The 26,867-nt window shown below is 37.8% G+C and overlaps 1 pseudogene; it reads left to right on the plus strand.

The window, feature by feature from the left end:
* Positions 1-8,553: 8,553 nt before the first annotated feature.
* The window catches only part of LOC128059933 (suppressor of SWI4 1 homolog), a 32,946-nt pseudogene continuing 14,632 nt past the window's right edge, over positions 8,554-26,867 (plus strand).

The following is a 26,867-nucleotide window of genomic DNA, read 5'->3' on the forward strand; positions in this document are numbered from 1 at the left end:
ACCAATTAGTTTACCAAAGACTCCATGACAAGAAGGTAATGGTAGATGAGGTTACTATTTCTGAAGCTAGTTCTTAATCAACATATTCTTGTCTCCAGAAAATAAGAGAAAATTTTTTAGTTAATTACAACTGTAATGGTCACCTTAGTATGATTACTTATCTTCAGTTCAGTTCAGTTCGGTCGCTCAGTCATGTCCAACTCTTTGCGACCCCATGAACTGCAGCACACCAGGCCTCCCTGTCCATCACCAACTCCCAGAGTTCACTCAAACTCATGTGCATCAAGTTGGTGACGCCATCCAGCCATCTCATCCTCTGTCATCCCCTTTTCCTCCTGCCCCCAATCCCTCCCAGCATCAGAGTCTTTTCCTATGAGTCAACTCTTCCCATGAGGTGGCCAAAGTACTGGAGTTTCAGCTTTAGCATCATTCAACTCACAAATCAACTATTAGACATAACACATCTGTTGGGTGGTCTAGGAGGAAGAAGAGATGGAAGAAATAAGGTTTTAGGAGGCTTTCTTGGGAGCTTACCCTTAGCATTTGTTAACATTTTTCAGATAAAAAGTAGAGAACATTTTTTGGAAGTTCCAGATAATGATTCAGAGCTTTTACCTACTGATCCTATCACTTCATGGCAAATAGAAGGGGAAAAAGTGCAAGCAGTGACAGATTTTATTTTCTTGGGCTCCAAAATCATTGTAGATAGTGACTGCAACCATTAAACTGAAAGATGCTTTCTCCTTGGAAGGAAAGCTATGACAAACCTAGACAGTGTATTAAAAAGCAGGGTCATCACTTTGCCAACAAAGGGTCTGTATAGTCCAAGCTATGTTTTTCCCAGTAGCCATGTATGGATGTGAGAGTTGGACCATAAAGAAGGCTGATAGCTGAAGAATTGATGCTTTCAAATTGTGGTGTTGGAGAAGACTCTTGAGAGACCTAGGAATGCAAGGAGATCAAACCAGTCACTCATAAAGGAAATCAACCATGCATATTTATTGGAAGGACTGATGCTGAAGCTCCAATACTTTAGCTATCTGATGTGCAGAGGCAACTCACTGGAAAAGATCCTGATGCTGGGAAAGACTGAAGGCAAAAGGAGAAGGGGGCAGCAGAGGATGAGATGGTTGGATAGCATCAGTGGACTTAATGGACATGAATTTGAGCAAACTCTTTGGGACAGTGAAGAACAGAGACTGGCAGGCTGCAGTCCACGGGGTCGCAGAGTCAGATCTGACTTAGCCACTGAACAATAACAACAACATAGTCCAAGTTACCAGCGGTAAACCCAGCCAGTATCTGCTGCTTCATTTTCCTCTTTCTGTTTTAGATTTCTGTTGAAAAGAAACCACATGATAATTCTTAGGAAAGCAGGCAGGCATCCACTCCTTTCAGTGCCTGCTGGCCTCTACTTGAAATAACAATGTCAAGAAGAACAACAGTGCTCTAGACATTTAGGGTCATTAATAGTAGGAGATTTTAACACTCCACTGACATCAATAGACAGAGCTTCCAGACAGAAAATCAATAAGGCCACAGAGATCCTAAATGATGCAATGGAATACTTGGACCTAACTGATATCTACAGGACACTACACCCAAAAACCCCCTAGAATACAAGTTGCTTTCAAGCACTTAGGGAACATTCTTTAGTATAAATGACATACTATGACACAAAACAAGTCTCAGCAAATTTAAGAGGACAGAATTAATTCAAACATCCTTTCTGACCATGCTAGTATTAAATTAGAAATCAATCATAGAAAAAAGGGGGAGAAAAAACCAATTACAGGAAGATTAAACAACATGCTATTAAAAAACAAATGAGGTAACGATGAAATAAAAGAAGAAAACGGAAATTACCTCAAGACAAATTACAACGAAAACACAGCCTTGAAAAAAAAAAAAAACGAACCTATGGGGGTGCAGCAAAAGCAGCTCTAGAAGGAAAGTTCAGAGCAACACAGGCCTTCCTCAAGTAACAAGAAAAATCTCAAATAAACAACTAACGTATAACCTAAAAGAATTATGAAAAAAAAAGAACACGGGAATTCCAGAAAAAAACATCTCCTTCTGCTTCACTGATTACACTAAAGCCTTTGACTATGAAAAATTCTTAAAGAGGTGGGAGTACCAGATCACCTTATCTGTCATCTGAGAAACCTGTATGTGGGTCAAGAAGCAACAGTTTGAACCAGACATGGAACAACTGACTGGTTCAAAATTGTGAAAGGAGTACATGAAGGCTGTATAATGTCACCATTTTTATATAAAATATATGCAGAGTGCATCAAGCAAAAAGGCAGGTTGGATGAATCACAAGTTGGAATCAAAACTGTGGGCAAAAATATCAACAACCTTTGATGTGCAGACAATACCGCTGTAATGGCAGAAAGTGAAGAATAACTAAGGAGCTTCTTGATGGGGTTGAAACAGGAGAGTGAAAAAGCTGGCTTGAAACTCAACATTCTAAAAACTAAGATCATAGCATCTGGTCACATCACTTCATGGTAAATATAAGGGTTAAAACTGGAAGCAGTGACAGATTCCCCCCCACCCATCTTGGACACCAATATCACTGTGGACAGTGACTGCAGCCATGAAATCAAAAGACACTTTCTCCTTGGACGGAAAGCCATTGAAAAACTAGATAGTATATAAAAAATGAGACATCACTATGCCGACAAAGGTTCATAAAGTCAAAGCTATGGTTTTTTCTAGTAGTTATTTATGGATGTGAGAGTTGGACCATAAGGAAGGCTGAGAGCCGAAGAATTGATGCTTTGAATTGTGATTTTTGAGAAGACTCTTGAAATTCCGTGGACTGCAAGATCAAACCAGTCAATCTTAAAGGAAATCAACCCTGAATATTCACTGGAAGGACTGATGCTCAAGCTCAAGCTCCAGTACTCTAGCCACCTTATGCAAAGAGCTGGCTAATTGGAAAAGACCCTGATGCTGGGAAAGAGTGAAGGAAAATAGAGAAAAGGGTGGCAGAGGATGAGATGGTTAGATAGCATCATGACATGAATCTGAGCAAACTCTGAGACATAGGAAAGACAGAGAAGCCTGGAGTGTGGCAGTCCCTGGGTCACAAAGAATCAGACATGACTTAGCAACTCAACAAAAAAAATCATTCATATGTGGAATTAAAATACAAATGATTCTACTAATAGAAGAGAGACAGACTCACACATATAGAAAATACACTGATGGTTATGAAATGGGAAAGGGAGGGGTGTATAAATTAATAAAATTGGGGTGAACAAATACACACTGTTATATATAAAATGAATAAACAATAGGGGTTTACCAGGTAGCACAGGAAACAGTATTCACTATTTTGTAATAACCTAAAAGTAAAGTAATCTGAAAAAATACATAACACTCTCTGTACACCTGAAACTAACAAAGCATCTTAAGTCAATTACATTTGATTTTTTTAAAATGAGGTAGAGAAATAGGTTAAGTACCCATTTGGAAGTAGAGAAAAGACACTTTTAAAATAACTTCTTGGGCTTTTGATAGCTTGCTGTTTATTCTTACCACCCATCTTGACACCTAGTTAATGATCTTTTACTTGGAATGAATCTGCAGAATATCTTTTCAACAACTTTCATTTTATTCCTGCTGCTAAGTCACTTCAGTCGTGTCTGACTCTGTGCGACCCCATAGATGGTAGCCCACCAGGCTCCCCCGTCCCTGGGATTCTCCAGGCAAGAATACTGGAGTGGGTTGCCATTTCCTTCTCCAATGCATGAAAGTGAAAAGTGAAAGTGAAGTTGCTCAGTCGTGTCCAACCCTCAGCGACCGCATGGACTGCAGCCTACAGGCTCCTCCATCCATGGGATTTTCCAGGCAAGAGTACTGGAGTGAGGTGCCATTGCCTTCTCTGCATTTTATGCCTAAACTTGTTTAAATGAGCTTCATTCATTTGACACAAAATGGCCTTGACTAAGATGCTGAGGTTGGAAGAAACCAATACCTTTGAAGCACTTTATTTAACCATAAAACAGCCATGAAATATAGGCATTATCAACCATATTTTTAGTGGCAAATAAGTTGAAATTGATAACATGGAACTCACTTAAGATCAAACATCTATATACATGATATAAATAGAAGTCTTTGTGACACCATATCCTGTTTTCTTTACCACTTAACTATACAGGAGAAATCCTTATACCACATTAACAATGATATTCTAAAATGAGTAATTCAGGGTTATCTAGGGTAACTAAGAGTGGGTATGTAGGAATAGCCTAATTTTTATAGTGTGGATTTTCTGATTAAAGAAAAAGTCTAAAAATGCAAATAACCCCTTTTAACAAGTACATAAAGACAATTTAGGAATTTCTAATGGAAAGTTCCTGGCCTCCATGTTGTCCCTAGTCAAGTTTTGTTTTGCTTTGTTTTTCTGTGAAAAATATGAAACTCTGAAGACTTAACTAAGTTTTGGCAAATTTTCCTGTACTTTTTCTTTTCTTTTTAATTACAAAATACCATCTAGTTTTTTTTGTTTGTTTGTTTGTTTGTTTTCTGTGGTGTTTATTTAGAAGACATTTTTGTATAAGCTGTTTAATACTTTGGAACTGTGAAAGTCGCTCAGTGGTGTCTGATTCTTTGCGACCCCATGGCCAATAACAGTCCATGGAAATCTCCAGGACAGAATACTGGAGTGGGTAGCCTTTCCCTTCTCCAGGGGATTTTCTCAACCCAGGGATCCAACCCATGTTTCCCGAGTAGCAGGCAGATTCTTTACCAGTTGAGCCACACTTTGGAACTGTAGGATGATTCAAAATATTTACTATAATGTGACAGTTATAAAAATTTTCCTGTGAGAATATATTGCTCATCCTCTAGAAGAGACCTTTAAGTATGATGCATAACATACACTACTAGGGTGTTAGCATGATCAGGAGAGTACAGTATATCAGAGGTAAAACAAAATCTAGTCTCAATCTTCATTCTACTACTCAATAACTCAAGAAAATTGGAGATCTCAAGGGAACATTTCATGCAAAGATGAGCACAATAAAGGACAGAACTGGCATGGACCTAACAGAAGCAGAAGATATTAAGAAGAGGTGTTAGGAATACACAGAAGATCTATACTAAAAAGGTTTTAATGACCTCAACAAGCAAGATGGTGTGGTCACTCACTTAGAGCCAGACATCCTGGAATGTGAAGTCAAGGGAGTCTTAGGAAGTACTAGCAAAGCTAGTGGAGGTGATAGAATTCTGGAAGAGCTATTTCAAATCCTAAAAGATGATGCTGTGAAAGTGCTACACTCAATATGCCAGCAAATATGAAAACCTCAGCAGTGGCCACAGGAATGGGAAAGGTCAGTTTTCATTCCAATCCCAAAGAAGGGTAGTGCCAAAGAATGCTTAAACTACCACACAATTGCATTCACTTCTCAGGCTAGCAAGGTAATGCTCAAAATCCCTCAAGCTAGGCTTCGGGTGTACACGAACTGAGAACTTCCAGATGTAAAAGCTAGATTTAGAAAATACAGAAAAACCAGAGATCAAATTGCCAACATCCACTGGATCATAAAAAAAGCAAGGGAATTCCAGAAAGACATCTATTTCTACTTCATGGACCATGCTAAAGCCTTTGACTGTGCAGATCACAACAAAATGGAAAATTCTTAGAGAGATGGGAATACCAGATTACCTTACCTGCTTTCTGAGAATCCTGTATGCATGTCAAGAAACAGCAGAACTGGAAATGGAACAACAAAATGGCTCAAAATTGGGAAAGGAATACGTCAAGGCTTTATATGTCACCCTGCTCATTTAACTTATATGCAGAGTACATTATGCAAAATGCCAGGCTGGATGAAGCACAAGCTGGATTCAAGATTGTTGGGAGGATTATCAATAACCTCAGATATGCAGATGACCACCTTTATGGCAGAAAATGAAGAAGAACTAAAGAGCCTTTTGATGAAAGTGAAAGAGAAGAGTGAAAAAGTCAGCTTAAAACTCAACATTCAAAAATCAAGATCATGGCATCCCGACCCATGACTTCATGGCAAATGGATGGAGAAAAAGTGGAAACAGTAACAGATTTTATTTTATTGGACTCCAAAATCACTGCAGCCATGGAATTAAAAGACTCTTGCTGCTTGGGAGAAAAGCTATTGCAAACCTAGATAATGTACTAAAAAGCAGAGACATCGTTTTGCCAACAAAGATCTGTAGAGTCAAAGCTATGGTTTTTCCAGTAGTCATGAATGGATGTGAGAGTTGGACCATAAAGAAGGCTGAGTGCTGCAGCACTTATTCTTTAAAATTGTGATGCTGAGAAGACTCTTGAGAGTCCCTTGGACTGCAAGGAGATTAAACCAGTCAATCCTAAAGGAAATCAGCCCTAAATATTCATTAGAAGGACTGATGCTGAAGCTGAAGCTCCAATACTTTGGCCACCTGATTTGAAGAGATGACTCACTGGAAAAGACCCTGATGCTGGGAAAGACTGGGGGCATGAGGAGAAGAGAGGCAGCAGAGGATTAGATGGTTGGATGCCATCATTGATTCAACTGACATGAATGTGAGCTAACTCTGGGAGATAGTGAAGGACAGGGAAGCCAGGTGTGCTGCAGTTCATGGGGTTGCAAAGAGTCAGATACAACTAAGTGATTGAACAACAAAATAGCATATGGTAAGGACTCAATAGACAAAGGATATTTTAAAAAAAATACATTTGTTTATTTATTTGGCTGCACCAGGTCTTAGTTGCCTTATGTGGGATGTAGTTCCCTGACCAGGGATCGAACCTAGGGCCCTTGCATAGGGAGTGTGGAATCCCAGCCACTGAACCACCAAGGAAGTCTCATAAAGGCTATTTTTGTTAAAACAATATATTTGCAATCTCTATTCCAAGTGAAGTTGTATATATATATCTGGAGCCATATTGGAGACTGCAGAATAATGACTTTGATGTGACATAGTGATTCACTAAGCAGGAAGAGGAATAAAGACAGGTGATGGATTCAAAAGGATAAAGACTATGGTTGGAACTAAGACAATGATGTGTGAAGGTCAGCCTTTAGAAATGGAAAACAATAAGGAGGAGAAGATTCTTGAGTAGAGGGAGATGCCTAATATAGTAAAAGGTGTTATTGATGTTAACTTCTGCAAGGGTAAGTGGAATCTCTAGGGTTGGTATTTTTCAGATAATCACAGAGAATGCCACCTGCCCTGATGCTCTGCTGCCCTTCTAGAACACAGAAATAAAGCTTCAGATGAGGAGATACACCAACGTTTCTCTAAATATCATTACCTCTAATTACCTTAAAAGCAAAAAGAGGAACTATTTGCAAAATGTTGAATGTGAAATACAGCCAAATTACAGGAAACTACTTAGTTTTTACTTCTTGTAGAAGTTGGTCAAATTTGCAAAATATGGTGTGAAAGTGACCTCATCTACTAGGTGGTAAGATGTAGACAGTCCAGGAGATTCAGGCACATGAAACAAAATACAACAAATAACTGGAGAAAATGTGACTTTTCGTGAGGTAGAGTGATATAGTAGAAAAAACAAATTGAAGCTCAGTGATGGTGAGGGATAAGGAGGCCTGGCTTGCTGTGATTCATGGGGTTGCAAATGGTTGGACAAGACTGGGTGACTAAACAACAAGCATTTAGCTCAAATTTTGAGTAACCTTAATCAAATTATGTAAATTTTCTAATCTGCAGTTTCTTCATCTATAAAATGTGGATTTAAGTATACATAAATGTATTCAGAGTAGATGTATATTTAAATAAATTAATATGTATAAAGTACTGAGCCCACTGCCTGAAGCATAGTAGGTCTTAAAATCATTTCTTCCATCCCTCTCAAAGGAGTTAGACACTGAAATATTAAATGAGAGTGAAGAAAAATCCCATGAACTTTAAGAGAGAAAACACCAACCTCTCTGGTCTCAGGCATCTATCTTCAGGTCCCTGACTCAGCACCATGAAGCAGCCATGTGAGTGAGTATGGTTCATATCAGAATGAGGGACCGTGGCATCTAGGGAGCTTGGCTGTGATACATGTCTGCCAACTTGGATCACCAAGGTCTGTCAGCTCTGGTGTAGCAACTAAAAGAAGCCTTTTCTTCTCACCTGGACTCTTTCAGCACATTTGTTATGGAGAAAAATTCTCCATTTCTACCACTGGACTAAAAGTTCCTTATTTGCTTTCACTTTTGCTGCATTTCCATAATGTTGGATAATCTAAAACCACAGAAAAATATTTTGAAGTACAGCCATATATATGGTAATCTCACTGACTGACATTTGCTTGGCAGCACTGCACTGCTGTTGATAAATAATACATAGTATTACATTTTATACACTGAAGATGAGGTATTAGAAATAGAGAAAGAAAAAACCCTATTCAGGTATTCCAATCATTGCCTGCTATGATGTGATGCTGAGGGTCACACATGATTTAAATGAATATACAAGATGTAGGCATTTTGCATTTATTTCAGATTGTTATACAAAATTTAATCATAAAAATGCCAAGATAGACTGTAGGGTATCTTTTGACACATGGGTGTAGGACGATATAATGATGAGAACAGTTACCAGGCAGCGCATCAGCTTATCCTCATACGTGAATGGCAGGTACACAGCATAAACGTCATCATTTTGCATTGCAATTCCTATGGCAGCATCGCATATTGACCATGAAATGCTTTTCAACTGAATCCAGAGGTAGAAAAATGCCATCTAAACACAGTGCCAAGGCAGTCCCTATCAAATGTTGTCAACAAAATAAAACTCTGCTATAACTGACACACAAAGTTTGGAAGCTGTGGAGGAAGGCAGGGGCCTGAAAGTCTGGCTGAGGTCACAGCAACAGTTCTGACTACATTTGTAATTTCTTCAGGTTTAAAATAGTAGACAGACTTTCTAAATCCAGTGAAATAATATCTGAATCGCCTCATTGTGTCATATTGTGATTAATTTCCCAATGATTCTCCTGAGTGTCACCTAATTTAGTTAACAATTTTATTGAGTTCCCAAAATATTAGATATGTCAGTGCAACACCTGCTGCATCAACTTCCTCTTCAGTTCAGTTCAGTTGCTCAGTGTGTCCGACTCTTTGCGACCCCATGAATCGCAGCACGCCAGGCTTCCCTGTCCATCACCAACTCCTGGAGTTCACTCAGACTCACATCCATCAAGTCAGTGATGCCATCCAGCCATCTCATCCTCTGTCGTCCCCTTCTCCTCCTGCCCCCAATCCCTCCCAGCACCAGAGTCTTTTCCAATGAGTCAACTCTGCATGAGGTGGCCAAAGTACTGGAGTTTCAGCTTTAGTATCATTCCTTCCAAAGAATACCCAGGGCTGATCTCCTTTAGAATGGAATGGTTGGATTTCCTTGCAGTCCAAGGGATTCTCAGGAGTCTTCTCTAGCACCACAGTTCAAAAGCATCAATTCTTCGGGACTCGGCTTTCTTCACAGTCTGACTCTCACATCCATACATGACCACTGGAAAAACCATAGCCTTGACAAGACGGACCTTGGTTGGCAAAGTAATGTCTCTGCTTTTCAATGTGCTATCTAGGTTGGTCATAACTTTTCTTCCAAGGAGTAAGTGTCTTTTAATTTTATGGCTGCAATCACCATCTGCAGTGATTTTGGAGCCCCCCAAAATAAAATCAGCCACTATTTCCCTTGTTTCCCCATCTATTTCCCATGAAGCGATGGGACTAGATGCCATAATCTTAGTTTTCTGAATGTTGAGCTTTAAGCCAACTTTTTCACTCTCCTCTTTCTCTTTCATCAAGAGGATTTTTAGTTCCTCTCCACTTTCTGCCATAAGGGTGGTGTCATCTGCATATCTGAGGTTATCAAAACCTCCAAATTAAGTTTATTTCTGCATTAAATGATTCATGGCAGTAGTTTCCTGTTTGGGATGCCATACGAAACTTCTCAAGATGCTGAGATTTTATTAGTATTGGTAAAATACATCTTGGGAATTTGTACCAAATTATGACATGTTTAAATCAAATCTCACAATTCATTATTATATAAAATAAATTACATCATTACATTATTACAATGTCATTATTACAAAATTTTAAATTATTAAATTCCAGACATGGAACAACAGACTGGTTCAAAATAGGAAAAGGCGTATGTCAAGGCTGTATATTGTCACCCTGTTTATTTAACTTATATGCAGAATACATCATGCAAAATGCTTGGCTGGATGAAGCCCAAGCTGGAATAAAGATTGGCAGGAGAAATATCAATAACCTCACAGATATGCAGATGACATCACCCTTATGGCAGAAAGTGAAGACCTTACAAGCCGCTTGATGAAAGTGAAAAAGGAGAGTGGAAAAGTTGGCTTAAAGCTCAACATTCAAAAAACTAAGATCATGGCATCTGGTCCCATCACTTCATGGCAAATATCTGGGGAAACAGTTTCAGACTTTATCTTTCTGGGCTCCAAAATCACTGCAGATGGTGATTGCAGCCATGAAATTAAAAGACACTTATTCTTTGAAAGGAAAGTTATGACAAACCTAGACATCATATTCAAAAGCAGAGATATTACTTTGCCAACAAAGGTCCATCTTGTCAAGGCTATGGTTTTTCCAGTGGTCATGTATGGATGTGAGAGTTGGACTATAAAGAAAGCTGAGCACTGAAGAATTGATGCTTTTGAACTGTGGTGTTGGAGAAGATTCTTGAGAGTCCCTCGGACTGCAAAGAGATCCAACCAGTCCATCCTAAAGGAGATCAATCCTGAATATTCATTGGAAAGTACTAATGCTGAAGCTGAAACTCCAGTACTTTGGCCACCTGATGTGAAGAGCTAACTCATTTGAAAAGACCCTGATGCTAGGAAAGATTGAGGGCAGGGGTAGAAGGGGACAACAGAGGAGATGGTTGGATGGCATCACTGACTCAATGGACATGGGTTTGGGTGGATTCTGGGAGTTGGTGATGGACAGAGAGGACTGGCGTGCTGCGATTCATGGGGTCACAAAGAGTTGGACACAACTGAGTGACTGAACTGAACTAGAGACTAGGAAGCGTTAGACATGGACATATGGGTAGAAGTTTGGAAGGGAGAAGTTGGTAAGAGAAAGAAAAGATTGGTCTCAGTTGAGCCAGTTAAATCATTTTTGCCTATGTTCTAAACACTGTGCAAATATATCCCTATGGACGAAGCACAAGCTGGCATCAACGTTGCCAGGAGAAACATCAATAACCTCAAATATACAGATGACACCACCCTAATGGCAGAAAGTAAAGTGGCACTAAAGAGCCTCTTGATAAATGTGAAAGAGGAGAGTGAAAAAACTGGCTTAAAATTCAACATTCAAAAAACTAAGATCATGGCATTCAGTCCCATCACTTCATAGCAAATAGATGGGAAAACAATGAAAAGAGTGACAGGCTTTAATTTCTTGGACTCCAAAATCACTGTGGATGGTGACTGCAGCTATGAAATTAAAAGACACTTGCTCCTTAGAAGAACAGCTATGACAAAACTAGACAGTGTATTAAAAAGCAGAGACATCACTTTGCCAACCAAGATCTGTAGATTCAAAGCTATGGTTTTTCCAATAGTCATGTATGGATGTGAGAGATGACCATAAAGAAGACCGAGTGCTGAAAAATTGACGCTTTCAAACTATGGTGCTGGAGAAGACTCTTGAGGGTCCTTTGGACTGCAAGGTAATCAAACCAGTTAACCCTAAAGGAAATCAACATTGAATATTCACTAGAAGGACTGATTCTGAAGCCAAAGCTCCAATACTTTGGCCACCTGATGTGAAGAGCTGACTGACTGGAAAAGACCCCAGTGCTGGGAAAGATTGGAGGCAAGAGGAAAAGGGGCAACAAGTGAGAATGAGACGGCTGGATGGCATCACCGACTCGATGGACATGAGTTTGAGCAAGTTCTGGCAGTTCCAATGGACAGGGAAGCCTGGTGTGCTGCAGTTCATGGGGTTGCAAAGAGTCAGGCATTACTGAGCAACTGAATAACAAACAAGACAAAGGCAAAACAATACAATACTTTTGGAACTTCAACATTATATGACGGGGGGAGGCACCTTTAAGAAAAAGAACAAAAAATTACAAATTCAAAATTAGGTATAGTGCCTTAGAAATAGCATGCGCAAGTGAAGAAACCTGAAACTTAAGCATCATTAACTTCATGGTAGGTCTTTGACTACTGCCCCCAAATTTGAGTAAATTTTGGAAAATGTTCCTACATTTTAACAAGAGTGGCTACAGACATATCTGTTGGATTAATTGAAGAGGAGACCAAATTCACTTTATAGAAAATATTCACCTTTACATATTGAGTAAAATGGAAGAGTATTCCTCACAGACTTCCTTGAAGAGATGATGTGAAAGCCAAGTGGTTTTTATTTTTTTTAGTGTATTTCCCTCCTCTTTTAATAAGTGAAGGTCTATGATTTACCTTGTCTCAAGCCGTGTGACTAGGGGCAAATGGAAAACATTCATAGAGGTAAGATGACAGAGTGAGCAAGAGGTTCTGCTATAGGCTCAGCACGTGAGATTGTCATATTGAAAGGACTCTGGGTGTTGAGGTGAGAGTACCAAGAGGGAGGGGACCAAGAAGTCTGAATGAAGTTACCACATTGTGAATCACAGTTAGAATGATGCAGAATGAAGGCCCCTGTAAACAGTCTCCCCAAATCCTCAATGTACATCTCTAAAAGAGCCAATGTTTGGGTCCCTGACTAAGCAATCACCAGAGGACTATAAACAGCGTTAACTAAGTAAAAAGACTTTATTTTTCTCTCATCATTTCTCTCTTCTCCCTTACTTCACAAAATCTATGGAGAGGAAAAGAACTATAGCAAAACCTGCTTTTCCTCTTGCAGATCCCAAACTTTTAGTTAATGTTAGTCATTAAAATTTAGTCAAAACTAGTCTTGAACTAGGGTAGGAAGAAAATGTTTGAATTGTGTGAGAGGTTAGTTTTAATTCAAGATTATACTAGATGTCTTAATCATGAGAATGACACCCTTCTAATACCTAGAAGTTATCAGAAAGGCAACCTATCTGTCAAAGATGTCCAGGGAGAGGGAATGGAGATCTCACATAGTGAATCTGAAGGCCCTGATGGTAGAAAAACAGAATTACTTTTTGAATGTACCCTACCGAGTTCAGTGTGCTTACTAAACCTGTTAGACATCCTTATTTATTAAAATTTTATAAAATGTTTTGCCACATAGCATTCCATTGTGTTCAATTTTCTTCTCCAGAGAAACTATGTTCTATTGTTAGCATGCTATGATGAAAATTCATTACATAAATATAGTAATGTAAGAGTTACTATTGAAAGTACAGTACATGAAATTTTAGAATGTTTTATTTACTAGGTGAAGTAGATCCTAGAAAAAGCCCTCTACAAAGGCAGTGAAGAGGTACCCTTCTTCAGTACGTTGAAAAATAATTAAATTTGCTGATGACACAAAATTTCAATCCTTTCCCTCACCTTGGCTGGTGCAAAGTTTGTCATTTCTCTGGAATTTTGTCACTGTGTACCACCAGACATTACAAGCATAATAACATGGGGAGTAGTTTTATTATGTACAGAAGGTTGTATAGAAAGGGGTTATATTAAAAAAGACTGCTTTGTAACAAAGACTGACATTTACTACTGTTTACCACCCTTGTAAGTGATCAGTGCTAAAGAACTGCTGCCTTTTGTTAGTTGATACCTCTGATTCTTCATTCATTCAAGGAAACCCTGTTATTCAACATTGTGATGTTCTACATTCTTCCAGGTTTAATTTTTTAATGTAAAAAAGCAAAACAGAATTTATTTTAGTAGTAAATATTACCCTTCAAGGCCATGAATTTTGTGCGCACTTAAATATTCCCTAGAGAAATATTTTATCACCAACATTAAAATAATTTAATGGAAAATTTTACCTTATGAGGTATTAGGGTGATTATGCAATGACGATGACCTGCCCATAATACCTTAGCACTTTTATAAGCCCTTTATTGGTTACAATGTCACTTGTGTATATTATCTCACTTTATCCTGACAACTTCGTCTTGATTGAAAACTAGTTGATCCGAGATACCATAAATTTGACATTTCCCGTTCAGAGAGGTAAAATTTCTAAGACTGTAAGTTAGAACCAAAAAACGACAGAACCATCTCTAATACTAAATCTCATGTGTTCCTAAAACTGAATCCCATTCTTACTCCCTTTCAACATCACAAATATACTTGCCCTTAAAGGACTTGTTCTAAACAAGGGATATTAAACAAGAACGTATTTATCTTGGAAGCCAGTTACCACTTAAATGTTGCTGAGATCCATACAAAGAGAGTATCTGAATAACTGTTGGTGATTCTTAGAAGTCAGGATGAGGAAAAGTTAAGCAGCATTTAAAATAAGCCTTGAAGGGTATTTTGATTTCTTAAAAGTGGAGAATCAACCACTAACATTTTCCATCCATAGCACAGAACTGTGAGATGGAGTCTGAGAAACCCTGTTCTCCAAGCTGAGAATACAAAATCAGAGTTGTGGACTGCTTAAGCAGCTGGAATTTGCAGGGCATACATTGAAAAAGGGGAAGCTGTACAGAGGAAACACCCTAGAAGTTTGTGTGGTCATTCACTGTGGATGCTTGGCCAAGAGCTAGGCTGTACATGGATAAGTTTCGATCCCCTGAGGCCTAGCAGAGATCTCTGTGCTTTGAGGCTGAAAGCTGAATGATGACAGAAGCTGTGCAGTGCTGGAATTGTAGATTGTGTCGTTCTGAGTGATACTGGGATCCCACTCCACCTAGAATGGAAAGATCGCACTGAGCACTTTGTGCATATAATATAAGCCCCCAAAAGGTCACACCTGAATGGTTAGGATGCCTTACTATGGTGAGGAACTGCTGTAAGTCGAAGTTCTGAATGACAACAGGTCTACATTAACAAAGAGTGTAAGTAAGCCTAGAAGGAACAAAGGACTTGTCAGCAATTTAACTGTCTCCCAAAAGGTCAACATGCTTTCAAAAACTGACATCAAAGTTCAGCTCCATTCAGCATATAACACGATGTGAAGATAACATTTAAATAATGTGTGGATAGTCAAAAAATTATGAAAACGTGACCCGTTCCCAATTTTTTTAAAAAAGTAATAAACACAAATATTGGTATTAATATACAAAGAGTTTAAAAGTAGTTACTATTAATACATTTTAAAACAAAGGGGAAAAGTATTTGATGGGAAAGAGTAAACAGAGAATTTTAGAACAGTAACAGAAGCTATATAAAGAATCAAACAGAAATTTCAGAATTGAAAAATAAAAAATATCTGAAAAGTATTACAGGATAAACTTATCAGAACCAGAGTCAGGAAATAAAAGGGACATTAAATTGAGACATAATTAATAGAAAATATTCACTCTGAAGAATATGGGGGAAAATGCTGGAAAAATGAGCAACAAAATGTTAACTCAGTGACTTCCAGAATGAGATGAGAGAGAGAATGGTCAATGAGAATATTTGAAAACATAATTGCTGAAGCTTTTCTAAATTCATAAGAAAGACCAAATTACTTACAATTGTTGGTTTTCAATTCTAAGAAGGGTAAATATAAAGAAAATCATGGCATAGTGCACCATAGTCAGTTCAGTTCAGTCACTCAGTTGTGTTCAACTCTTTGCAACCCCATGGACTGCAGCACAGTAAGCTTCCTTGTCCATCACCAACTTCTGAAGCTTATTCAAACTCATGTCCATCGAGCCAGTGATGCCATCCAACTATCTCATCTTCTATTGTCCCTTCCTTCTCCCACCTTCAATCTTTCTCAGCATCAGGGTCTTTTCTAGTCAGTCAGTTCTTTGCATCAGGTGGCCAAAGTATTAGAGTTTCAGATTCAGCATCAGTCCTTCCAATGAATATTCAAAACTGATTTCCTTTAGGATGGACTGGCTGGATATCCTTGTAGTTGAAGCGACTCTCAAGAGTCTTCTCCAGCACCACAGTTCAAAAGCATCAGTTCTTCAGCACTCAGATTTCTTTACAGTTCAGCTCCCACATCCGTACATGACTACTAGAGAAACCATAGCTTTGACTAGATGGACCTTTGTTGGCAAAGTAATGTTTCTACTTTTTAATATGCTGTCTAGGTTGGTCATGGCTTTTCTTCTAAGGAGCAAGCATCTTTTAATTTCATGGCTGTAGTCCCCAACTGCAGTGATTTTGGAGCCCAAGAAAAAGTCTCTCACTATTTCCGTTGTTTCCGAATCTATTTGCCATAAACTAATGGGACCAGATGCTATGATCTTAGTTTTCTGAATGTTGAGTTTTAAGCCAACTTTTTCACTCTCCTCTTTCACTTTCATCAGTAGGCTCTTTAGTTCTTCTTCATTTTCTGCCATCAGGGTGGTGTCATCTGCATATCTGAGGTTATTGATATTTCTCCTGACAATCTTGATTCCAGCTTGTGCTTCTTCCAGCCCAGCATTTCTCATGACATATTCTGCATATAAGTTAAATAAGCAGGGTGACAATATACAACCTTGATGTACTCCTTTTACTATTTGGAACCAGTCTGTTGTTCCATGTCTAGTTCTAACTGTTGCTTCCTGACCTGCATAAAGATTTCTCAAAGACGCAGGTCAGGTGGTTTGGTATTTCCATCTCTTTCAGAATTTTCCACAGTTTATTGTGATCCACACAATCAAAGGCTTTGGCATAGTCAATAAAGCAGAAATAGATGATTTTCTGGAACTTTCTTGCTTTTTCGATGATCCAACAGATGTTGGCAATTTGATCTCTGGTTCCTCTGCCTTTTCTAAAACCAGCTTGAACATCTGGAAGTTCATGGTTCACGTGTTGCTGAAGCCTGGCTTGAAGAATTTTGAGCATTACTTTACTAGAGTGTGAGATGAGTGCTTTTGCAGTAGTTTGAGCATTCTTTGGCATTGCCTTTCTTTGGGATTGGAATGAAAACTGACTTTTTCCAGTTCTTTGGCCACTGCTGAGTTTTCCAAATTTGCTGGCATATTGAGTGCAGCACTTTCACAGCATCATCTTTTAGGATTTGAAATAGATCAACTGGAATTCCATCAGCTCCACTAGCTTTGTTTGTAGTGATGTTTTCTAAGGCCCACCTGACTTCACATATGCAAGTGGGCCTTTTCAGCATACTTAAGTATGGTGCGATGTGAAAATAAAGAGAATATCTTAAAAGAAGGCAGATAAAAAGTAATATGAGGTATAGAACAATAAGATTATGAAGGACTGATGATTTACTGTAACAAGGGAGACAAAGGAAAAATGGATCAACACCATTAAAGAACTGAATGTAAAACAGTGCTGACTATTCAACCCAAAATTCTGTAAACAATGAAAATATTCCTTAAAAAGAGAGAAATAAAGGAATTTCAGATAATGACAGGTAAGAAAAACTGTCAGTAGCATGCCCAAATTTCAGGAAATGAGGAAGTTTTGAGACTGAAGAGAGATTATAGCTGGTGGAAATTTAGTTCTTCCAGAGGGAATGAAAAACATAGGAAATGATAAATTATGTGGATAAATATAAACTACACTTTTTCTCTAAATTTTTCTGAAGATAACTATTTAAAGCAAAAGTATAACATTATATTGCCAGATTTCATAAGCAGATGCAAAATATATGAAAACAACTGAGGTTGGGGAATAAATGAAATTTCACTATTGTTTTGACATTTTACTTGCAATTTTGTAATACTTGAGTCTAAGTAAACTTGATACCTTAAAAACCATAGTAAAATTATAAATTTAAAGAAATATGACTAAATAGACTATAAAGAATAACTAACTAAATAAATAAAAATAAATAAATAATACATATTTGATCAACTCCAAAGAAGTGAGGAAAGGAGAAAAAGAAAGCCAAACCAGATAATATCACTAAAGAATATTACAAACAGTTGAAGTAAACCAAGCCATATATTTAATGATATTAAATATAAATGCACTAAGCATTGTAATTGGGCTTCCCTGGTAGCTCAGCTGGTAAAGAATCCACCTGCAATGCAGGAGAGCCCGGTTGATTCTTGGGTCAGCAAGATCCTCTGGAGAAGGAATAGGCTACCCACTCCAGTATTCTGGTCTGGAGAATTCCATATACTCTATACTCCATGGGGTCACAAAGAGTCAGACACGACTGAGTGACTTTCACTTTTAAGCACTGTAATTAAAAAGCAGAGGTGGTCAGACTGGATAAAAAACTCAACTATTTTGTGCTATCAAGAGTGAGTACTTTATATACAAAGACAGATCTAAGGTGAATTTAAAAGGATGAAACTACGTACTAGGACAACACTTAGCATAAGAAACATGGTATGTTTAGTATGGTACTTGCACAAGAACAGAAAAACACACCAATGGAACAATATAGAAAGCCTAGAAATAAACCTATGCACCTATGGGCACCTTAGTTTTGACAAAGGAAGCAAAAATATGCATTGGGGCAAAGACAGACTTTTCAATAAGTGTTGCTTGGAAAACTGGACAGTTACCTGTAAAAGAATTAAATTAGAACATTTCTTAATACCATACATAAAAATAAATTCAAAATGGATTAAAGACCTAAATGTAAGCCCAGAAACTATAAAAGTATCAGAGGAAAACCTAGTCAGAACACTGTATGACATAAATCACAGCAAGATTCTCTATGACTATCTCTTAGAGTAATGGAAATAAAAACAAAAATAAATGAGACTTACTTAAATTTAAAAGCTTTAATACAATGAAGGAAATTATAAGCAAAGAGAAAAGACAACCTTCAAAATGGGAGAAAATAACAGCAAATGCAACAGCTGAAAAAGAATTAATCTCCAAAATATACAAGCAGCTCATGCAGTTCAAAACCAGAAAAATAAACAAACTAATCAGAAAGTGGGCAGAGGACCTAAACAGATATTTCTCCAAAGAGGACAGACAGATGGCTAAGAAACACATGAAAAGATGCTTAACATTTCTCATCATTAGAGAAATGAAAATCAAAACTACAATGAAATATCACCTCACAACAGTCAGAATGGCCACCATCAAAAGTCTATGCATAATAAATGCTGGAGAGGGTATAGAAGAAAGGGAACCCTTCTGCACTGTTGGTGGGAATGCAAATTGATACAGCCATTATAGAAGACAGTATCGAGATTACTTAAAAAAAAATGGGAATAAAACCACCATATGACCCAGCAATCCCACTCGTAGGCATATACTCTGAGGAAACCAAAATTGAAAAAGATACATGTACCTAAATGTTCACTGAAGCACTATTTACAATAGCTAGAACATGGAAGAAACCTAGATGTCCACTGACAGATGAATGGATAAAAAGCTGAGTACATACACAAAATGGAATATTACTCAGCTTTAAAAAGGAAAGGTTTTGAGTCAATTCTAATGAGGTGGATGAACATAGAGCCTATGAAATCAGCCTATGAAATCAGAAAGAGAGAGATAAATATCACATACTAACGCATATATATAAAATCTAGAAAGATGGTACTGACGAACTAAAGAGCCTCTTGATGAAAGTAAAAGAGGAAACTAAAAAAGGTGGCTTAAAGCTCAACATTCAGAAAACGAAGATCATGGCATCCAGTCCCATCACTTCATGGCAAATAGATGGGGAAATAGTGGCTGATATTATATTTGGGGGCTCCAAAATCACTGCAGATGGTGACTACAGCCATGAAATTAAAAGACACTTACTCCTTGGAAGGAAAGTTATGGCCAACCTAGATAGCATATTAAAAAGCAGAGACATTACTTTGCCATCAAAGGTCTGTCTAGTCAAGGCTATGGTTTTTCCAGTAGTCATGTATGGATGTGAGAGTTGGACTATAAAGAAAACTTAGAGCCTAAGAATTGATGCTTTTGAACTGTGGTGTTGGAGAAGACTCTTGAGAGTCCCTTGGACTGCGAGGAGATCCAACCAGTCTATCCTAAAGGAGATCAGTCCTGAGTGTGCATTCGAAGGACTGATGTTGAAGCTGGAACTCCAATACTTTGACCACCTCATGCGAAGAGTTGACTCATTGGAAAAGACCCTGATGCTGGGAAGGATTGGGGGCAGGAGGAAAAGGGGATGACAAAGGATGAGATGGCTGGATGGCATCACTGACTCGATGGACATGAGTTTGGGTAAACTCTGGGAGTTGGTGATGGACAGGGAGGCCTGGAATGCTGCGATTCATGGGGTTGCAAAGAGTTGGACACAACTGAGCAACTGAACTGAACTGAACTGAAGATGATGGTGCATCTTCAGATTGATGGTGTCATTGACATCTTGGATGTTGTAGAGAAAATCTAGGAAAATAGTTAAAAGTGGCATGCCGTTTTAAGATATCACAAAAGTTAGATATTTGTGTACCACAGATATCATTTTCTGATCTGAAAATATAGTTAATACTGAGCAGATACTTGTAACTACAAATATTTTTAAAATGGTAAGTTTCACATTGGTAAGAAAATAAGCTGACTGTAAAGGAATAAGCATCATTTAATCAGGTTTGTGATGTATATCTTTCTCAAGACTATATACCGTCTGTTCCCCCCCGCCCCCCGACATCAGTCCTCCTTTTGCTAATTTAAGAACTAACTAGAGATAACTAAGCAGGCAGCTGTTTTCACAAACTTGCATCTTGATTTTCAATGCAAATCATCTCATTCTATTTTCTCAAATTCCAAGGAAATGAAACATACTGTTGCTGGTTCAAATTGGATAATGATGTACCAAGTTCACAGGTTTAGAATGAGGAGATGATCACATAGTGTGTTTTATGATTTTCTAGAAATTCTGTGGTTATAGCAGATCAGAACAAAGTGCTTACTCAGCATTATTAAAAGTAGTATGCCGTCACTTTGCCCATGGATATAGAATCTGGTAGACAGAATTGTATTTCCCCAGAGAGCAATATATCCCAAGGATTGCATCACTGCTCATTTATTTCCATTTACAATGATGTTGGCTGTACCCAGAACCTACTTATTTTCAATTATCGCAAATAAAAGGTGGCATCTTCTCTGCTCTCTGTAATTGGAAAATAACCTGTCATTCTGCATATCCCATTCTTAAATTTTGAGCTCAGATATCACATCCTTTATGAAGCTGTTGCTTTATCTCCTTTCTGCCAGCTTTTTCTCTTCTGAATTTCAACATATTTGTTTGTAGATGACTAATCCCTACAAACTGATTTTAGGCATCATATATTAGGAATGCTGTTTTCTAATTAGTATCCTCCATGGTGCTTAGAAAAATACTATACCTGAGACACTTAGTGACTCAATGAATTAATCTAACCCAAAGCAGGTAGAGATACTATATAGAAAAGATAAAAATAGATATAAGTTGGTTTGGTAAAATACAGTTTTGTTTTTCTAGCTAAACAATATGTCAAAAATCTTGGGGTTAATACTTTTAAATTGAATTGATGCACTAAAGTTGATTATGTGTGTGTGTGTGCATACCAAATTGCTTCAGTCATGTCTGTCTCTTTGCGACCCCAAGAACAGTAGCTCACCAGGATTCTTGGTCCATGGGAAACTCAGACAAGAATACTGGAGTGGGTTTCCATGCCCTCCTCCAGGTGATGTTCCTAATCCAGAGATCAAACCTGGGTTTCTTAGGTCTCCTGCTTTGGCAGGTGGGTTCTTTACCATTAGCACCACTTGGAAAGCCGAAAGTTGATTGTAAATATGTGAAATACATGACAGAGAATTTTGGTTACTAAAGACTGCAAAAGGAGAAATTCATATTTTTGAAATAAATTCACTATGTATTTCAATTCAGAAAATAGAATAAATTGTGTATTTTAAAATTTTTTAATTTTATTATTATTATTTTTTTATTTTTACTTTATTTTACTTTACAATATTGTATTGGTTTTGCCATACATCAACATGAATCTGCCGTAGGTGTACACATGTTCCTCATCCTGAACCCCCCCTCCCACCTCCCTCTCCATACCAACCCTCTGGGTCATCCCAGTGCACCAGCCCCAAGCATCCTGTATCATGCATCGAACCTGGACTGGTGATTCTTTCATATATGATATTATACATGTTTTAATGTCATTGTCCCAAATCATACCACCCTCGTCCTCTTCCACAGAGTCCAAAAGACTGTTCTATACATCTGTATCTCTTTTGCTGTCTCACATACAGGGTTATCGCTATCATCTTTCTAAATTCCATATATATGCATTAGTATATTGTATTGGTGTTTTTCTTTCTGGCTTACTTCAGTCTGTATAATGGGCTCCAGTTTCGTCCACCTCATTAGAACTGATTCAAATGTATTATTTTTAATGGCTGAGTAATACTCCATTGTGTATATGTACCACAGCTTTCTTATCTATTCATCTACTAATGGACATCTAGGTTGCTTCCATGTCCTGGCTATTATAAACAGTGCTGCGATGAGCATTGGGGTACATGTGTCTCTTTCAATTCTGGTTTCCTCGGTGTGTATGCCCACCAGGCGGGTTGCTGGGTCATAAGGTAGTTCTATTTCCAGTTTTTTAAGGAATCTCCACACTGTTCTCCATAGTGGCTGTACTAGTTTGCATTCCCACCAACAGTGTAAGAGGGTTCCCTTTTCTCCACAACCTCTCCAGCATTTATTGCTTGTAGACTTCTGGGTAGCAGCCATTCTGGTGTGAGTGAAATAGTACCTCATTGTGGTTTTGATTTGCATTTCTCTGATAATGAGTGATGTTGAGCATCTTTTCATGTGTTTGTTAGCCATCTGTATGTCTTCTTTGGAGAAATGTCTGCTTAGTTCTTTGACCCACTTTTTGATTGGGTCATTTATTTTTCTGGAATTGAGCTGCAGGAGTTGCTTGTATATTTTTGAGATTAGTTGTTTGTCAGTTGCTTCATTTGCTATTATTTTCTCCCATTCCGAAGGCTGTCTTTTCACCTTGCTTATAGTTTCCTTTGTTGTTCAGAAGATTTTAGGTTTAATTAGGTACCATTTGTTTATTTTTGCTTTTATTTCTAGTATCCTGGGAGGTGGGTCATAGAGGATCCTGCTGTGATTTATGTTGGAAAGTGTTTTGCCTATGTTCTCCTCTAGAAGTTTTATAGTTTCTGGTCTTACGTTTAGATCTTTAATCCATTTTGAGTTTATTTTTGTGTATGGTGTTAGAAAGTGTTCTAGTTTCATTCTTTTACAAGTGGTTGATCAGTTTTCCCAGCACCACTTGTTAAAGAGATTGTCTTTTCTCCATTGTATATTCTTGTCTCCTTTGTCAAAGATAAAGTGTCCATAGGTGTGTGGATTTATCTCTGGGCTTTCTTTTTGTTCCATTGATCTATATTTCTGTCTTTGTGCCAGTACCATACTGTCTTGATTACTGTGGCTTTGTAGTAGAGCCTGAAGTCAGACAGGTTGATTCCTCCAGTTCCATTCTTCTTTCTCAAGATTGCTTTGGCTATTCGAGGTTTTTTGAATTTCCATACAAATTGTGAAATTATTTGTTCTAGCTCTGTGAAAAATACCATTGGTAGCTTGATAGGGATTGCATTGAATCTGTAGATTGCTTTGCGTAGTATACTAATTTTCACTATATTGATTCTTCTGATCCATGAACACTGTATATTTCTCCATCTATTAGTGTCCTCTTTAATCTCTTTCACCAGTGTTTTATAGTTTTCTATATATAGGTCTTTAGTTTATTTAGGTAGATATATTCCTAAGTATTTTATTGTTTTCATTGCAATGGTGAATGGAATTGCTTCCTTAATTTCTCTTTCTATCTTCTCATTATTAGTGTATAGGAATGCAAGGGATTTCTGTGTGTTGATTTTATATCCTGTAAATTTACTATATTCATTGATTAGCTCTAGTAATGTTCTGGTGGAGTCTTTAGGGTTTTCTATGTAGAAGATCATGTCATCTGCAAACAGTGAGAGTTTTACTTCTTTTCCAATTTGGATTCCTGTTATTTCTTTTTCTGCTTTGATTGCTGTGGCCAAAACTTCCAAAACTATGTTGAATAGTAGTGGTGAAAGTGGGCACCCTTGTCTTGTTCCTGACTTTAGGAGAAATGTTTTCAATTTTTCACCATTGAGGATAATGTTTGCTGTGGGTTTGTCAAATATAGCTTTTATTATGTTGAGGTATGTTCTTTCTATTTCTGCTTTCTGGAATCCATTTTTATCATAAATGGATGTTGAAATTTGTCACAGGCTTTCTCTGCATCTATAGAGATAATCATATGGTTTTTATTTTTTAATTTGTTGATGTGGTGTATTACATTGATTGATTTGTGGATATTGAAGAATCCGTGCATCCCTGGGATAAAGCCCACTTGGTTATGATGTATGATCTTTTTAATGTGTTGTTGGATTCTGACTGCTAGAATTTTGTTAAGGATTTTTGCATCTATGTTCATCAGTGATATTGGCCTATAGTTTTCTTTTCTTGTGGCATCTTTGTCAGGTTTTGGTATTAGAGTGATGGTGGCCTCATAGAATGAGCTTGGAAGTTTACCTTCCTCTGCAATTTTCTGGAAGAGTTTGAGGAGGATAGGTGTTAGCTCTTCTTGAAATTTTTGGTAGAATTCAGCTGTGAAGCCGTCTGGACCTGGGCTTTTGTTTGCTGGAAGATTTCTGATTACAGTTTCAATTTCCGTGCTTGTGATGGGTCTGTTAAGATTTTCTATTTCTTCCTGGCTCAGTTTTGGAAAGTTGTACTTTTCTAAGAATCTGTCCATTTCTTCCATGTTGTCCATTTTCTTGGCATATAATTGCTGATAGTAGTCTCTTATGATCCTTTGTATTTCTGTGTTGTCTGTTGTGATCTCTCCATTTTCATTTCTAATTTTATTGATTTGATTGTCCTCCCTTTGTTTCTTGATGAGTTTGGCTAATCATTTGTCAATTTTATTTATCCTTTCAAAGAACCAGCTTTTGGCTTTGTTGATTTATGCTATGGTGTCTTTTGTTTCTTTTGCATTTATTTCTTACTTATTAATTAAGATTTCTTTCCTTCTACTGACCCTGAGGTTCTTCATTTCTTCCTTTTCTAGTTGCTTTAAGTGTAGAGTTAGGTTATTTATTTGACTTTTTTCTTTTTTCCTGAGGTATGCCTGTATTGCTATGAACCTTCGCCTTCAGTTCAGTTCAGTTCAGTCGCTCAGTTGTGTCCGACTCTTTGCAACCCTATGAATTGCAGCACGCCAGGCCTCCCTGTCCATCACCAACTCCCAGAGTTCACTCAGATTCACGTCCACTGAGTCAGTGATGCCATCCAGCCATCTCATCCTCAGTCGTCCCCTTCTCCTCCTGCTCCCAATCTCTCCCAGCATCAGAGTCTTTTCCAATGAGTCTACTCTTTGCCTGAGGTGGCCAAAGTACTGGAGTTTCAGCTTTAGCATCATTCCTTCCAAAGAAATCCCAGGGTTGATCTCCTTCAGAATGGACTGGTTGGATCTCCTTGTAGTCCAAGGGACTCTCAAGAGTCTTCTCCAACACCCCAGTTCAAAGCATGAATTCTATGGCACTCAGCCTTCTTCACAGTCCAACTCTCACATCCATACATGATCACAGGAAAAACCATAGCCTTGACTAGACGGACCTTAGTCGGCAAAGTAATGTCTCTGCTTTTGAATGTGCTATCTAGGTTGGTCATAACTTTCCTTCCAAGGAGTAAGCGTCTTTTAATTTCATGGCTGCAGTCACCATCTGCAGTGAGTGTCCCACAGGTTTTGGGTTGTTATGTTTTCATTTTCATTTGTTTCTATGCATATTTTGATTTCTTTTGTGATTTGTTGGTTAATCAGCAGCGTGTTGTTCAGCCTCCATATGTTGGTATTTTTAATAGTTTTTCTCCTGTAGTTGAGGTCTAATCTTACTGCGTTGTGGTCAGAAAAGATGCTTGGAATCATTTCAATTTTTTTGAATTTACCAAGGCTAGATTTATGGCCCAGGATGTGATCTATCCTCGAGAAGATTCTGTGTGCATTTGAGAAAAAGGTGAAATTCATTGTTTGGGGGTGAAATGTCCTATAGATATCAATTAGGTCTAACTGGTCTAATGTATCACTTAAAGTTTGCGTTTCTTTGTTAATTTTCTGTTTAGTTGATCTGTCCCTAGGTGTGAGTGGGGTATTAAAGTCTCCCACTATTATTGTGTTATTGTTAATTTCCCCTTTCATACTTGTTAGCATTTGTCTTACATATTGCAGTGCTCCTATGTTGGGTGCATATATATTTATAATTATTATATCTTCTTGGATTGATCCTCTGATCATTATGTAGTGTCCTTCTTTGTCTCTTTTCACAGCCTTTGCTTTAAAGTCTATTTTATCTGATATGAGTATTGCTACTCCTGCTTTCTTTTGGTCTCTATTTGCATGGAATATATTTTCCCAGCCCTTCACTTTCAGTCTGTATGCATCCCTTGTTTTGAGGTGGGTCTCTTGTAGACAGCATATATAGGGGTCTTGTTTTTGTATCAGTTCAGCCAATCTTTGTCTTTTGGTTGGGGCATTCAACCCATTTATGTTTAAGGTAATTATTGATAAGTATGATCCTGTTGCCATTTATTTGATTGTTTTGGGTTCGAGTTTATACATCCTTTTTGTGTTTGCTGTCTAGAAAAGATCCTTTAGCATTTGTTGGAGAACTGGTTTGGCGGTGCTGAATTCTCTCATGGTGCTGAATTCTCTCAAGATATCACAAGATATTCAGATATACTATAATCAAATGAAGTAAACCATTCAGTTAGCCATAGGTTTGCAAAGAGCTGGACATGACTGAGCGACTGAACTGACTTAAAATATTTTCAGATATCTGAAATGCAACATTAGTCAATATTTTACAAGTAAAGATGTTA

The sequence above is a fragment of the Budorcas taxicolor genome, chromosome 15, assembly GCF_023091745.1.
Source record: "Budorcas taxicolor isolate Tak-1 chromosome 15, Takin1.1, whole genome shotgun sequence".
NCBI classification, from domain to species: Eukaryota; Metazoa; Chordata; class Mammalia; order Artiodactyla; family Bovidae; genus Budorcas; species Budorcas taxicolor.